This window comes from Meriones unguiculatus, chromosome 2, assembly GCF_030254825.1.
Source record: "Meriones unguiculatus strain TT.TT164.6M chromosome 2, Bangor_MerUng_6.1, whole genome shotgun sequence".
NCBI classification, from domain to species: domain Eukaryota; kingdom Metazoa; phylum Chordata; class Mammalia; order Rodentia; family Muridae; genus Meriones; species Meriones unguiculatus.
In genome coordinates this window covers 13,633,778-13,648,310 of record NC_083350.1, presented here as the reverse complement: position 1 = coordinate 13,648,310, position 14,533 = coordinate 13,633,778, and the positions used below count along the sequence as shown (strand labels likewise).

Sequence of the window (14,533 nt, the reverse complement as noted above, 5' to 3'; positions counted from 1 at the left end):
GAAATAGTTTGGATTTCTAGCCGGCTTCCATTCTTTTACCAGAATATTCTTTCTTGAACTTTATCCGGGCGCATAAACTGTTTTGAAAATCTAATGTATGATGTGAGCTGTTTCCCCAACAAAAAGAAACACGCTCCATACTCGGGTCCACACAGCAGTTTAGGGTTGAAGAGCCCTTGAAGCCTACCATGGCACAGTGCCGAGGGACCCGATGAGCCAGAGTCAAGGTCCTTCATAAATAGCCGTGTCCCAGTAATGGCTGCTTAGAAATAGATCCTTGCCCTTCCCCAATATTTAGACTCCACAGCCTGGCACGTGTAACATTCACCAAAGGCCCCAACCATATTCCCATCACATTATCCCTTGCATGCACACATGGATCAGTCTGGTTGGATGGCTGGCCTTTGTTCCTTTTGGCTGTCACCTCACCTTTGCCCCACTTCTCTGCTCTCAGGTATGCTACCCACAGTCCTTATCTGTGTCCAACTCACAGTGCAAATGTGCATGACCAACCCCTACACACACACACACACACACACACACACACACACACACACACACACACACCAGTCTGACCCATGGAAAAGCAGAGCGGAGAGACCCAGCTCTCAAAGCAGAAATGCCAGGAGGAACACTGAGCTGTAAGCTGCCGACACAGCTGGGGTAGAAGCTGAAAGAGCAAGTAGGACCCAGACTGCTGCTCAGCCTTGATAGTTCCCTCCAGCCTGGCGGGAGACTGGAGAACTAGGAGTGGGCAAACTCCCTGGCCCATGAACTCCCTGTGTACCATCCCAATCATGGTATTGCCTATGTACGGAAATCCAGCCAACCCCAATTACCCACCAACATCATCATTCATACTCCTAGGGAAACCTATGAAAATGCAGATTTGACGTTCAAATTCCAATTCTGTGGGCCCACGTGGGTCCCAGGAATCTCCTCCTAATCACATGTCCAGGAGAGCTGGCTGCTGCTCCAGGATATACCCAGCGCCTCCCTTGCTACACAGCATGGCCGCCTGCAGCACTGTTCTCTGCTTGGAGACCATCACGAACTTTACAGTCACTTCCCAATTGAAACACATGTCTCAGTAAAGCTGCCGGAGAGAAAGCTGTTGCTTCTCTGTCAGAAGATGCCCCAAACAGCATCCACAGCCTCAAACAAGGCGCCCTGGCTCGTGTTTTCCTGCTGCTGTGGTTAACAGAGCCCACCTTTGTACTTTGCTGTGGTTCCTCCTATTGCATTAAGAGCCCCAGAATAGCCAGTTCCCCATGACTGAGGCTGATTTCAGAGGTGGTAAATGTAAGCTGAGTTCAGATCCTGGCTCAAAGTTGTCCTTCTATAGAAAAGAGAAAAATATGTACTGATTTTATGGGGTTGTTAAATATTTTAGAAAATAATCTGCGCAACTCTAGAAGCATAGTTACACAGCTGCCCTGATATTTTTCCTGTCCCTTGGGGTGAACAATGAGTCTTCTCTTTATGTGGTTCCTTCAGGAAACCAAGCACACTGTTTTGATCTTGTGATGGCTGTTTAGTTCTTCTCTGTCCTCCTGTCTGTCTTAGAAGTCTAACCTGAGACTATAGGAAATGTCTAGCTACAATTCACAGATCCCCATCTCATAAGGACAGGGTCATTGTGCAGAGCCGCTGTGCTCTCCAATTTGTATGGCCTTATGGAGGGGCTGTAGACAGTTGAGCCACACTCAGTATCCCTCACTGACCAGCTGGCTCCACTAGCCATCGGAGCAGGTGAATCCGTCCTCTGCCTGAGTACACCGGAGCCAGCTAGAGTGCATGCATGCTCCATTTGTGTTGATGCCACAGAGAAAGTACAGGTAAACAATCCTTGTCCCATCCAGCAGTCAGCCACCTAGCCAGCTTGTCCTATCCACTGTGCCTCCTCACCTACACTCACCAATTGAACTCTCACGTGCACACACTCACCTACATGTACACACACACACACACACACACACACACACACACACACCTGCCCTCATTTTCCCATGCCTGTTTTCCTCAGAGTCAAACACTAGCAAATGGAAAAGAAGGCATAATTGCAGATCAACCTGTCGGTGGAGGACAAACCCCACAGCTGATGAAGAAGACAGATGTCACTAGCCTAGAAGGGTGCACTAGTGTTTTCTGCTGACCTATAAATTCTCCTGTAGTCGCTCTCCACCTTTTAGCAAGGATCATCAACGTAAAATTGTTCTTGTTTATAAAGTAAGTCTGGTCTCATTAGATTCGACCAGATAGTGAGCATGGGTGCAGCAAAATTGGCAATTGACAATTTGGCTTTTTTTTTTTTTTTTTTTTTTTTTTGAGTTTGCTAGGCTGGAACTTAACCTAGGGACTTTGAGGCTGCACCAGAACAAACTTCTCGTAGCAAGGAAGTAAAGCAGGGAACTACCACCAGTGTACTCTGGGACGTATATATATGTATATGTATATGTATATGTATATGTATATATATGATGTGTGTGTGTGTGTGTGTGTGTGTATTGAAGTCCTTGAATATCCAGATATCCTAAAATTCCTGAGTTACCCAGAAGTGGCCTTGTTATGCACGTACACGTGAGGTTCTAGTCCGATTTTCCCAAGAGGGCGCTGAAAGCGCTGGCCCCTTGAGGCCGCCCGTAGCTTTTGGAAAGCCTTGTCATATCTGATGCCACATCCTCATGCCAGTCCTCTACAACCAGTGTTTCTAATCACACCCGTTACAGAGATAGTAAATTTTTACTGAAATTGTACCAAGTGTCAATCCTTCTCCAATGGAGAACATCCTGAATTATGGACAAATCAGACACGAGGAGAAGGGGGATGTTTCGTCAGCTAAATGGCTGTAGGTTCTGGATACTTAATGCAAAAGAAAAGGGAGAACTCCCTCCTGAGCAGCAGCAAAATAATGAGCAGTTGTCCCCCTTCGTCTCTCCATTCAGTCGCATGTAATCACACCTAGGTTTGCTTTCCATGCGGCTAGCGGGCTTATGAACAGTGGCTTCTGCCCTAGGAGTCTGGGAATCCTGCTTTGCTCTAGTGGCAGGGCCCAGGGTTAGGTAAGGAAAACCAGCAGAAACCTGGACCCTAGAGAATCACCCCCAGACCTTTCCATGGGGCTCTGAGAAACCCCCTTTCTGCTGAAGACAGAGGACTCTGGAAATAGTTGGTAGCAAGCTTCGTCGGAAAGGAATCAGCAAAGCAGAAGCTTGCCACTGGGACAGCGGAGTACGATGGGAATTCATCTGTTAGGAAGTTTGGGTGCTTCAGTGGCGCAACGTATAGACCAATTTTTGAAGTTATGGCCTTATACCAGGCATGTCACGAACAGCAAGGCTAGCCACACACCTGAAGAGCTTTATGCAGCTTTCTGCCAATACACTATACCCCCATACATGCATCACGCAAGAGAAAGAAACTATGTTATCTTTTGGGTAATATTTTCATGCAAGTCAACTCATCAGATAAACTATTGCTCTTTGAGACAGGATCTGACGCTACCTCTGACTGGCCTAAAACTCACTGTGTAGCCTAAGCTAGCCTCAAACTCACAGCCATCCTCCTGCCTCAGCTGCCTAAGTACAGAGATTACAGGCATGAACCACCCAGGCTGACTCCTAATTGTCTTTTAACATGTCTTTCTTTACAAGGTGAGAGAAAATACATTTTGAGAGCAATCCAATGTCAGTATTTCATTCAGGATTTGAAAGAGACAAACCATCTGTAACATACAAGGATTTTGTAGCACACTAGAAAACTTTTTTATGGGCTATACTGTTTCAGAGTACAACTGCCTTGTGGTAAAAAAGAATATGTTTATGAACCAGCTCAAAATATAGAGCCTTCCTGTACTATATAAAAATAAAGATCCAAGGGCATCTAAGTGTAAACTTGGGCTTGGTGACTCATAGGCCTCAGTATTTGGTCTTACATAGAAGTGACCTAGGCCCTTACTGAAGATCTGGTGCTCAGTTTAATTCAGCATAGATCTAAGGTAGGAAGTTACTAAGAGATTCTTGAAAACTATGTTATCCAACCTACAACATAATTGTCTATTCATAAAATGTTTATCCCACAAACATGTTCTGGTTTGCTAAAAAATGTGTTAGACATTAAACAGAGCTGTCAGTTAATTTAGGTTGTTGTTTATGTGGGTGTGTGTATGAAAGAACATTAAATACAAAATGTATGATTGAATTGTTCCTTTCTTTCTTCCTTTCTTCCTTCTTTCCTTCCTTTTTTGCTTGCTTCCTTCCTTTCTCTCTCTCTTTCTTTCTTTCTTTTGGTTTTATTGAGATAGCATTTATCTGTGTAGCCTTGGCTGTCCTAGAACTTACTCTGTAGAGTCGGCTGGCCCCGGACTCACAGAGATCCACCTGCCTCTGCCTCCTAAGTGCTGAGATTAAACATGTGGGCCACCCACCTTGACTGTATTATACTTAATGCGTGGCTAGTTTTATGAAACCAATACTATTAAATTGTCTTATTTACAAAAGATTTGCCTAAATTACATGAACTTGGAAAACATTTGGATAAACTCATATATTTGAGAGTTTACTTAATCTATGTAAGTACTTACGATAGTATGTTCTAAGACCCCCCACTAGATTCCTACCATACAGTACACTGTTTTTCCTATTTTTTGCATGCTTATATAAAATTTAACTTGTAAATTAGTCACAGTAAGAAATTTGCAACAATAAGTAGTAATAAAACAGAACAATCGTAAACAAAACATAGGTAAATGTGGTCTTTATTCTCCGAACACTTTATTGTGCTGCGCTGTGATGACAGAAGACTGTAATTCAACACCTACACGATGAGATCAACTGAGGTGAGCAGCACAGGTTTCTCCTTAGGGGTTGTGACGTCAGGCTGCTGTTTACCTCTGCTGGTCCCCAGGTTGTCGTTCTGTGTGGCGCGCTGACATCTCACGTCTTCCCGTCTGCCAGGCCTAGGATGTGAATCTTCCCTTTGTCCACGGAATCCTGTATGCATGTGCTGCCTTCCCAGTAGTTACATAGTTGCAATCTTATTCATCAAATCAATGGTTACGGTATCACAGTATTTTGCTCAAGTATTAGAAAAGCATATATGTTAAAACCCAATGAATCGTTTCTTTCTGGAATTCTCCTTTTGATATTTTTGGATCCTAGCTGACTGTCAATCACTAACCGTAGATAAAAATTATTGTAGAAAGTGAGCCCACAGACGAGAGGAGACAAGTATACTTTATATCTAAGCCAGTTTGAATGCAACTGTCTTAGAGGGTTTTATAAGTTAATTAGATAGTACCATCTGGAGGTAAAAGGTACCACATATATGTGACATGCACACATGAACACATAAACAGACACAAACTGTCACTATAGCTTTGCTTGTTAAGTCTCAGCCATAAGTTATGCAAATACAGTGATGTAAACTCCTTGGTCTGTACACTATAGCTGTCCCTCAACTTTGCTCCACTTGCTATTTTCAACAGAGTTGGTTTCTAACAGATGGAATGAGCTAAGGTTATAAGCTTGGTGCTCAATAGGAAGGTCAGAGCTTGCTACCAATATTTATGGAGGAAACTTTCAAGATTGTCTTTTGTCCTGATATACAGTTGCCTGTGGTTCCCTTGGGAGGGTCAAGGGTCTAAAGTGACTGTGAGATCCTGTGAGGCTGGAGTGGGAGGAAGGAAGCTGTGGGGTGAACAGAGATGGAGGAGGAAGGGCTTACAGGGGAACATATGGCCAGGCTGAGGGAGTCACGGGGAGGTTGAAGGGGGAACAGGAGGAAGAAGACCTCCTAGAGAAGCCATTAAACTTCCAAAGTCTCCTTATCCAGTCATGCCAACAGAACACAAGAGGGTGGGAGTAGTGCTGAAGTGGTGGAGCCTGAGGTCAGCAGGGCTGGGGTGGGAAGTGGGATGGAGGGTGGGTGGTGGCTTACCCAAGGTCACCCTGGGAGTAGGCCTCAGATGCTCCCTGTCCTTAACTAATGATACCTCCCAAAGAAGCCTGGGCTCTCACTCAGCCTCTGTCTTCTGCGCAGACACGCCTAGCACTCTAATCCAGCCTCTACAGTACTCCCTGACTCTGGCACAGCTTCTGTGCCTCCCAAAAAAGCCAGAGGCTCCTGCCCTCGAGTCAGGGGATCAATAACCAGGGGGGGAAAAGATCTTTCCATCCAGGAAGATTCGTTTCAAACAAGAACCTGTCTGTTAAAGAAGTCGGCCACTCTAACTTAGCCTGGGAGAGTCCACTCAGAAACTGACTGATAAAAATGTTTCCTGAATATGTCTCAAGGACTGTCATCTGGAACTCTGTATTGAATCAAGAGTAGGTCTCTCTGGTCACTCCATCAAAGGAGAAACTTGGGGTGCTAGATGCAAATCTAGGGGTCAGAATTGAGTGTGACTGTTGAGTTGGTAGCTTTTAAACGAACAGCTATTCATACAGTTGCTAAAATGGCTAAGGAAAGCTTTACTGGGGCTATTAAAATAAGGGTAGTTTTCCTGTTCTTGCTTTGACTATAGTTGAGCCAGGACTGCAACAAAGGAGAGGGACTGAGCTCAGCTCTGGAAGGACTTGGAGGGAGTGCAGGGCTCTGGGGGTAAGGTTACAGTGCCGTGGGTAAAAGAATACTAAGAGAAAACATCAAATTCTTGCTGGACAAAGTTAAGACTCTCCCAGAAGGCAGACAGAGTGATTATTGGGAGTGGGACAACAGTGCTCTCCCCAAACTTAGCAGGTTTTTGTTTAAATTGGCCTAGGCAGACCCAAGACAAGCTTAAGGATGTGGCCTAATTAAGAAAGAAGAAGGCTTGGAGGAGCATGTCCAAAGTTTGGTTAAGGATAGACTCTTCACACCCAGGGAATATTTCTTACATCCAGTAGCCTAACTGGGCAATGAGAATTCACAGATGTGAAGGATCCTGAGAGGACAAGCCAGATTCTGCCCAAGGGAGTATGGGTCAAGGCCAGAGAGCAGCTGAACCCCTAGGGAGCCTGTCTTACACACCAAATGTTCATTTAGTGTTAGGCAAATTCACAGCTTGTGTAGGTCGAAGTTCTTTGTTCATTTTTTTTCTTCTTAATTATCTATGTACAAATGTTCCTTTAAAAAAAAAACATTGTCTCTAAGAAGAACAGAGTCAAGCCTCCTCTCCTGGGAGAGCACGGGGCAGGGAGTCAGGCCTACTCCCAGGGTGACCTTGACTAAGCCAACTCCCCACCCTCCATCCCATTTCCTCACTGCACTGTATTGTTCCTGCCCTCCTTCGGTCCCAGGGTGAGGATCAATTGAGGTGAGAGGTTCTCTGTGGCGCGACAGGGGCTGAGAGTGTCATGGCCTGGCGTCAGGAGACGCTCGCATATTTCTTGTCCCCTCTGCTGGAAGGTCAGCTCTGGGAGGGCTTGTTTACCATTTGCCAAGCCAAAGCCTTAGTCAAGGTGGGAAGCAGGGGTGGTATTTACCTGTGAAAGTAAGGGAAACAGGGGGGAGTGGGGTAGTAGAACGAGTGAAATGGAGACAAAAGGGGAACTTGTCCGCCCTCCAGCTGATGCCCCACCTAGGCCAGGATCTGACCCAGCCTCTTCCTCCCCTCTGCTGCCAGCCTGCTCCGGTGGTGACAGGCCCAGCCCCACCCCAGCCAGGCTTAGCTCAGGCTTCTAGTTGGCACCCTTTCCTCCCCCTTCCCTGAGTGCCATACAATCTAAGAGGAAGTCAGACTTTGGGCAAGAGGGCCAGGACACTGCTCTCCCTCCCAGCTAACCACACAGCCAGCCAAGCTCTGAGCCTATCCCCGTCCAGTGGCTTATCCCTGACCTGTGTTCCAACTCATCAGAGTTCTTTTCTTTACTCCCCCAAGGGCAAACACCCCAGCACCTATACTTAATCAGCACCTCCCCTCTGAGGCTTTTTGGCCCCAGACAAGCACCAGCTGGCCCAGGAACAAGACGTGAGAGGCAGCCTCCAAAGATATCCAGTCTTTGGAGATATCAGGGCCACAGCCCCTTGCCCTCACCCTCCACCTCCCATAGGACAGGGCAGCCAATGGCCAGCCAGCCCCAGAGGTCCACTTCTCTGTGTGATTGCCGGGTACTTGGAGGAACAGAGGAGTTTGGGCAGCTTGGCCATGACTGGGTCTGCTACTAAAACCCAGTGGCAAAAGTGCACCCTGCATCTGCTAAACGGGGCGATCACATGCAGGGCCATTACAGTGGACCCGAGATGAGCACACGCATGGATTGTCTGTGGCTCCCTCTCTGTTCTTGATGCTAAAGGGCAATGACTTCTTACTTCAAGTTGGCATTTGATACACTTGAGTAAGCTCTGACTGGGGGTCAGACAGTGTAGCACGGGATGATCTCAGAGGCCACTGGAGCCTGAGTCGAGGTCTTGGTCTTGTCTAGGCAGAGTGGAACCTGGAGAAGCCACGAAGGAAAAGGCTGGTAGGGCCCTCCAGAAGAATCTTATGGGAAGTGCTGTGATTGTCCTATTGCTCTGGTTCCTGGGGCTTCGGTCTCCCTCGGACTTTGATTAAATGTTTGTTGTGCACCTAACAGGTTCAAGGTGGGTTGTTGTCAAGCGAAGACTGAATGCAGTGCTGAGCTGCTCAGAAAGGGAGGGAGGGAGACTGACTGCCTGCGCTGCCACAAATAGTCATCCTTCATTATGGGCGACCTCTCTCTGCTTTCATAAATTTTAATCTGGGCGTTGGCTCCCTCATCTGCAAAGGGATACAGGTCCTCTTAGGGATTTTCTCAAAACTTGTTGTAAAGGCCAAGTAGGCTACAAAATTAAGGGCTGAGGATGCGACTCAGTGGTAGAGCAGTTGATGAGAATGCAGGGAGCCCTGGGTTTGCCATCTAGTGCTTCCAGATAAGAACAATAAGGACAGGAACAAGGACAGCAGGTTCAGAACACTACTGAGGAGCTGAAGTGAACACGCTCTGCTGTGTGTACACCAGCTGTCGCCTCTGAGGGTCTGGACCCTCGAAGCTGGTGACTGGAGCAAATGGCTATTGGGAAGGCGATGCTCATACTGAGTCTATCTCCTGAGAAGTTCAGTTTCCAAGCCCGAGTGGCTTGTCGGTGGTGGGGGTAGGTTAGCAGACCATCACCAAGTCTTGTAACAGGGATGTGATGATGCCTTCGGTCCTCTTAAGCTGCCTTGAGTCAAGGGCCTAGCCGAAGAGAACTCAGGCCTTGCCACAGCCAGACACAGAGCTATAGGCCTGATGCACCTCCCACAAGTTCTCCTCAGATGAGATTAGCTCTGGACGCAGAACATCTGTGCTAGAAGGGCTCATGCCCAGCATCCCATCCGTGGTCCCCACTTACAGAGGGAGAGGCTGTGGATCTGGAGAAGCACATGATGTCACCGAGGCCACATCCTCAGGGGCACACAGCTTAATAGCAGCAAAGCCCAGGCCAGACCCAGAGCTATGCTTCCCAGGCCTCGAGTTCTCTCAACCAGCAGCTGTCCCACACAGCAATCCTGTGCCTGTCACATGCTAGGCATGAAAGATGCCAGGCCCTGGCCCTCAGGGAAACTCCGCTCTAAAGGAGGGACAGTAAAAGAATGCAGTAAACAGAAGCGCTCTGTAAAATAAAGTATATCAGTGACAGGGCACTCTGATCAAAGGCCTTAGACAGAGGACAGGCAGGAAGGGGAGCTCCTGATTTATCTGTGTGGTCTGGAAAGCCCTGTTTGAGGTGATGACATTTCTGTGAGACCTGAGGTGGAAGAAATAATTTCAGGTCAGGGAATGAGAGCCAAGGAAAGGCAATGGGACCTGCCTGCCTGTGTCAGGAGTATAGGGCAGGAGGGAGGCACTCTGGAGAGAGAAGCTGGGATTTTACCAGGTCTTATGGCCTAGTACACAGTCCAGAGAGCATTGCAGGTGTTCTATATATGATCTGAATTTTTTTATAGTGCTGGTGATTGAACCCGGGACCTCATACATGTGAGGCAAATACTCTATTACTGATACACCAGGGCCTGATTCATGTTTTGATCAGATTGTGTGGGAAGTCATATGACATGGGACTAAGGAGCAGGACAGGGATGGACAAGATATCTCCATAGAGGTGGGTGTGTGGGTTTGCGGGGCGACACTGTTTGGGGAGCTGAAAGGGTAGCAGGAAGGGATTTGTAGTCTGTTGTGGAAGTGGGTTAGCTGGTGGGCACTTGGCTATGGGCAAAGCAGGGGCCAAGGAGGAGACAGCAAGGTTGCAGACACAAGTTCCATTGTGACAAGGTGATTCTCCAAAGCTGTAGCTGAGTCCAACCTTCTGTTTAATAATATTTCCTGGGGTCGGTAAGAGACATTGCTCTCATGTCCAGGATGTAGAGAAACTGAGGCATGTATGGGCCAAGCCCAGTTCTATACAGAACCCATGGTCTACCTAGACAAAGATCTAGGGCTTGAACTCCAGGGCAGCCCTTGGGCACCATGAAGACCAAGGTGTGGTAAGCAGTTTTATTATACATCATGCAATGTGAGCTTGAGGGAGTTCCAAGATCTCTTGGAGCCCCGGTTTCCTCATCAGCACATGGAAAGGCATTCATTGCTGCCTCGTGGTACCGACGTGAGGACTGAATTAGGAAGGAGACCATTGGTGACTGCTCTGCTGCCTCTCTGGAAGAGCTCAGGTACGTGTCCTGCTCTTCATGTCAGCACGTGTGGATGCTGTGCTTCCTCGTGCATAGAAGCTGTCTGCACTGCCCCGATCACAGTGACAAGCAGGCCCTGCCCGGGTTTCCTATAATGACAGTAGCTCATTTGACTGTGGGGCCTCTGCATGCCTTGAGCCATGCCTGTGATTGAGGGAGGGCCCCATTGTCACTAGGTTGTCAAGAGTGTTTGCTTGAGAGCCAGTAAGAGTCAGTGTGCCTGTGAAGCCTGCCTGCTTAGGGCTTTGGTTGATCTGACCTGAGAGGACAGGTCAGATCAAGGGTCGAGGGCCAGCTGATGGAGGACAGGAGGGAGAGAGCAGAAGAGCTGGTGAGTAAGAGGGAGGGGAGCACAGAGAGCCCAAGCCCGGAAGGAGGAAGAAACCAGCCTAGAAGGAAATGGGCAATCATAGGTCTAGAGTCTGCCCTGCCCAGAGCCCCTTCTGTGGGTGGCTTTGGGAGTCTCCCTGTGGCTCCCTGCCTACCCAGCCCTCTCTGAGCTGCCTTTATTTATGTTCTTGTTCCCAGGAGGCAGCTGGCACAGAGTAAGGCAGAAGGGGTGGTGCTCCCCACTTTTTTCTCTTTTTTTTTTTTTTTTTTGCCCAAAGCTATTCCAAAGGGAGTGTCCCAGCAGGGCATACACTGTGATTAAGAGGGAGGGAGGCATGACACTGACTGTCCACTACAGGACCCAGCGGGTAGACTGGACATGGGCCAGCTCTCCTCCAGGCTCTTGGCTGTAAATTCAGCAGCCCTGGCACCACCCTCTGGCTTACCCAGACACTCCTTCCAGAGCTGGCTGGAGGGAGTCCTGTGAGGAAGGGCTGCTTGGGGCAGGCTGAGCCAGTCACCTCCCCTCTCCTACCCCTTCCCTCACCAGTCCTCCATCCCCTCTGCCCATCCCCTCCTTGCAGACCCCTGCTTCAACCGGCCTTGAAAAGGTGTTCCAAATCTCCCTCCTTCTCCAAAAGAACTCCTGCACTGGAGCTGTACCCATGGGTACATGTACCATGGGGCTTTACCCCACCCACCTAATGTTTGACCCACTAAGAGGACCCTCTGAGCCAAACCAGCTGTCTGCTCACCCATGACTCCACCTCCAGCCTTCACTCCCCAGCTCTCCTCCCACGTGCCCTCCTTCTCACAGCTGCATAAACTTCTGGCCTGCCTGTGTGCATAAGCCTGCCTCCTCGCTGCTGTGGTCCCTTGGCACTCTGTAGAAATCACACCCTGCTCCCAGGGGATGGTGCTCTATGCCCTTTGCCCCACATTCTCCCATCCCCTACCTATGCTTTATCTGCCCCATAGAGGAGGCCAAAAGTGGCCCCCATTGCACTTTCCCGCCTGTGGCTGCTGAGGCAAAACCCTCAGTACATAGACAAGCATTTCTGGATGGGTACCAACTCCACTGGGGTCTTGTTTTGGACTACTTGCTTGCCCAGGTCTGGGAGTGGAGCCCTGGTTATGTATTTTACATAACCAGTGACTTATGGACAAACATTTGATTTTTCATTCTTTTGTTTTCTTCCGGGAATATGCGGTTTGACTACGATAGGCTCATCTGATCTTGGAAACTACCTACTTGTGCTCATGAAGTGCTCCCCTCTTTCACCCAATTCCTTATTCCACACCAGCCCCTCTCCCCTCACACTGCCTTCTGGGGGCTTTTCTGCTAAGGCTTGGGGTAGCTGACAAATTCATTCCAGACTAGATGGGAACCCCTGCCTCAAGCATTCTGGGTTTTGTCAGAACTACATGAGACCCTTTCTATGTGCCTGCCTGGATGGGTTCTGTGCAGGACACACTCCAAGAAAGACTGTCCTGTTTTAGTGGGAACATCTTCAAGGGCTCTGCAGCTCTCGGGCCCCAGTGCTCATTCTCCGTGGGTCACTGTAGCCCGGCTGCAGGGTGAGCAAGGGCTTCTGGCCTGCCCTTGGAACAGCGGCATAGAAGGCCAGGCACCTCACGGTCTCCTGTGGTTTGTGATACCCGTCAACCAAGACTCCCTCCCTGGCTCCGCCCCCATTCCTGAGAACAGCCAGCTGTTTAAGAGTTAATAGCAATTTCCCCCAGGGTGACCAGACAGCCCCTGGGGGAAGGAGACCTGACCTGATAGACTCAGCCAGCCAGAGCCTTCCAGAAGGCAGTTTACAAAAAGGGTGTGGTGTGGGCAGGCTGGGGAGAGGGTGCTGGGCCACACCTCTGTGATGGTGGCTGGCCCACCCCAAGTGGGAGGCATTGAGTCACACTGCGAAGTTAGTGTCTGCCCATGGAGAGAGGAGTAGTGGGTGCCACTGCCTCAGGCCTGATGACCCCTCCCAGGCCAGGTCCTACGACCCCCAGCTCTGTGCTTGCCGCTGGCACCTCTTTTCTTTTTTTCTTTCTTTTCTTCTTTCTTTCTTTTTTTTTTTCCTTTTGTGGTTTGAGTGATTGCTGTACAGTGTTTGATTTGGTTAAGTTACAATCACGACCCTTTAAGGAGAAAACATATAATTCTAGTAATTTTATTGGGCTCAGGTTTCAGGCAAATGGAAACAAAATTGCCTCTAAAAATAAAACACAGACACAGAGAATTGAATAAAACAATAATAATAAAAAGCCTCCCTTGCCTAGAGATAAGTGGCAAGGCTTTTTGTGAAATATTAGAGAAAAGGAGGGGGGACAAAACCCAGGAGAAAAGAAGGAAAGAAAAACTCCACCGCCCTTGCTTTCATTTCTGTTTTACCTTCCCTGAAGGGTTAATTTACGTATTCTAAAGAAAAGCAGAAAAAGCCACTGGAGCAATTAGTCCTTGTCCCGCGTTTAACTGTACAGGTGGACGAAAGGGGCCGGCTGCCAAATACTTCTGGTTGGAGGGAGGGGTCGGAGTGCTCTCTCCAAACCACTCCTGGAATGGCTTAACTCGCCCAGCGCGAAGCGAATCAATGACAACCTCTCCCAGGCTGCGGCAGGCTCCCGGAGCAGCGCTGCCGAGTGGACGCCCAGCCTCGGACCCTGGAGGCGCTCAGGACACGGCCGGAGCAGGAGCGCGACGTCCCCAGGGTGGCCAGGTGGGTGTGCGGTGACCTCCTCAAGGCTGGGGATGTGAGCTGGGGCGCCGAGACAGGGAGAAGGAGGTGGGACGGAGCCCGATTGGGCGCCCCGGGAAGCTCTGCGGACGCCTGGGGTGGCGGGGACCCGGTAGCCCGGGTGGTGCGGAGCGGCTCCTGCAGGCGCTGCCAGGCGCCTCGGCTGGGTCGTTTCCGACCCTGGCCTTACTCGAGGAGGGTGTGGAGTTGCGGGGTCCAATCTGGGACAGAACCTGGAACTCTGAGGCGACACCCGTCACCTTCCTTCTTCGCAGCTTCCTTTGAGACCGCTAAAGGCGATTGCGGACAAATATGACCAAATTAAATTGCACACCCGCGTCCCGGTGTGTGTGTGTGGGGGGGGGGCAAGTTGGTCTGCCCGGAGTATCAGATGTAAAAACTTGAAGGGACAAAACCATGGCGATTTGGCAGAAGTCATGTTCCCAGACGTGAGCAGAAAAATAAAGGGAGTACCATCAGGGACCTGGTGTTTGAATCAGGAGCTGATGGAGTGGAGGCACCTTCGTGCCCTCCATCCTGACTGGGCAGGTGGGAAAAACTCTCTAGAGTCAAATGAGTCTAGCTGGGGTCTAGCTCAGGGGGAGTCTAGCTCAGGGGGGAGTCGCGGCAACCCGGTCTGGGGAGTGCGGGGAACCTCCAGCCTTTTCCAGGTGCTAGCCTCTGTCGTCCTCACAACACCTGGCCCCCACCTCCCACCCCCACCTCCGGGGGGTGATCTTGGCTTAGGCTAGAAAGAGTGGGCCACCACCCACCGAGCGCAACCCTGCGTGGAGCT

General features: G+C 49.4%; 1 protein-coding gene across 2 annotated transcripts in view; it reads left to right on the top strand.

Moving 5' to 3' along the window:
* Positions 1 to 14,533, top strand: part of Zbtb7c (zinc finger and BTB domain containing 7C) — a 317,429-nt gene that overhangs the window by 221,039 nt on the left and 81,857 nt on the right. Inside the window, exon 1 of one of the 2 annotated variants that reach the window (XM_021640086.2) lies at positions 13,457 to 13,719. The exons of the other annotated variant lie outside the window; for it this stretch is intronic. The gene's annotated coding sequence lies outside the window, so the exon portion shown is untranslated. Of the gene's footprint in view, positions 1 to 13,456; positions 13,720 to 14,533 lie in introns of those variants that run through there. 2 annotated transcript variants of the gene reach the window in all.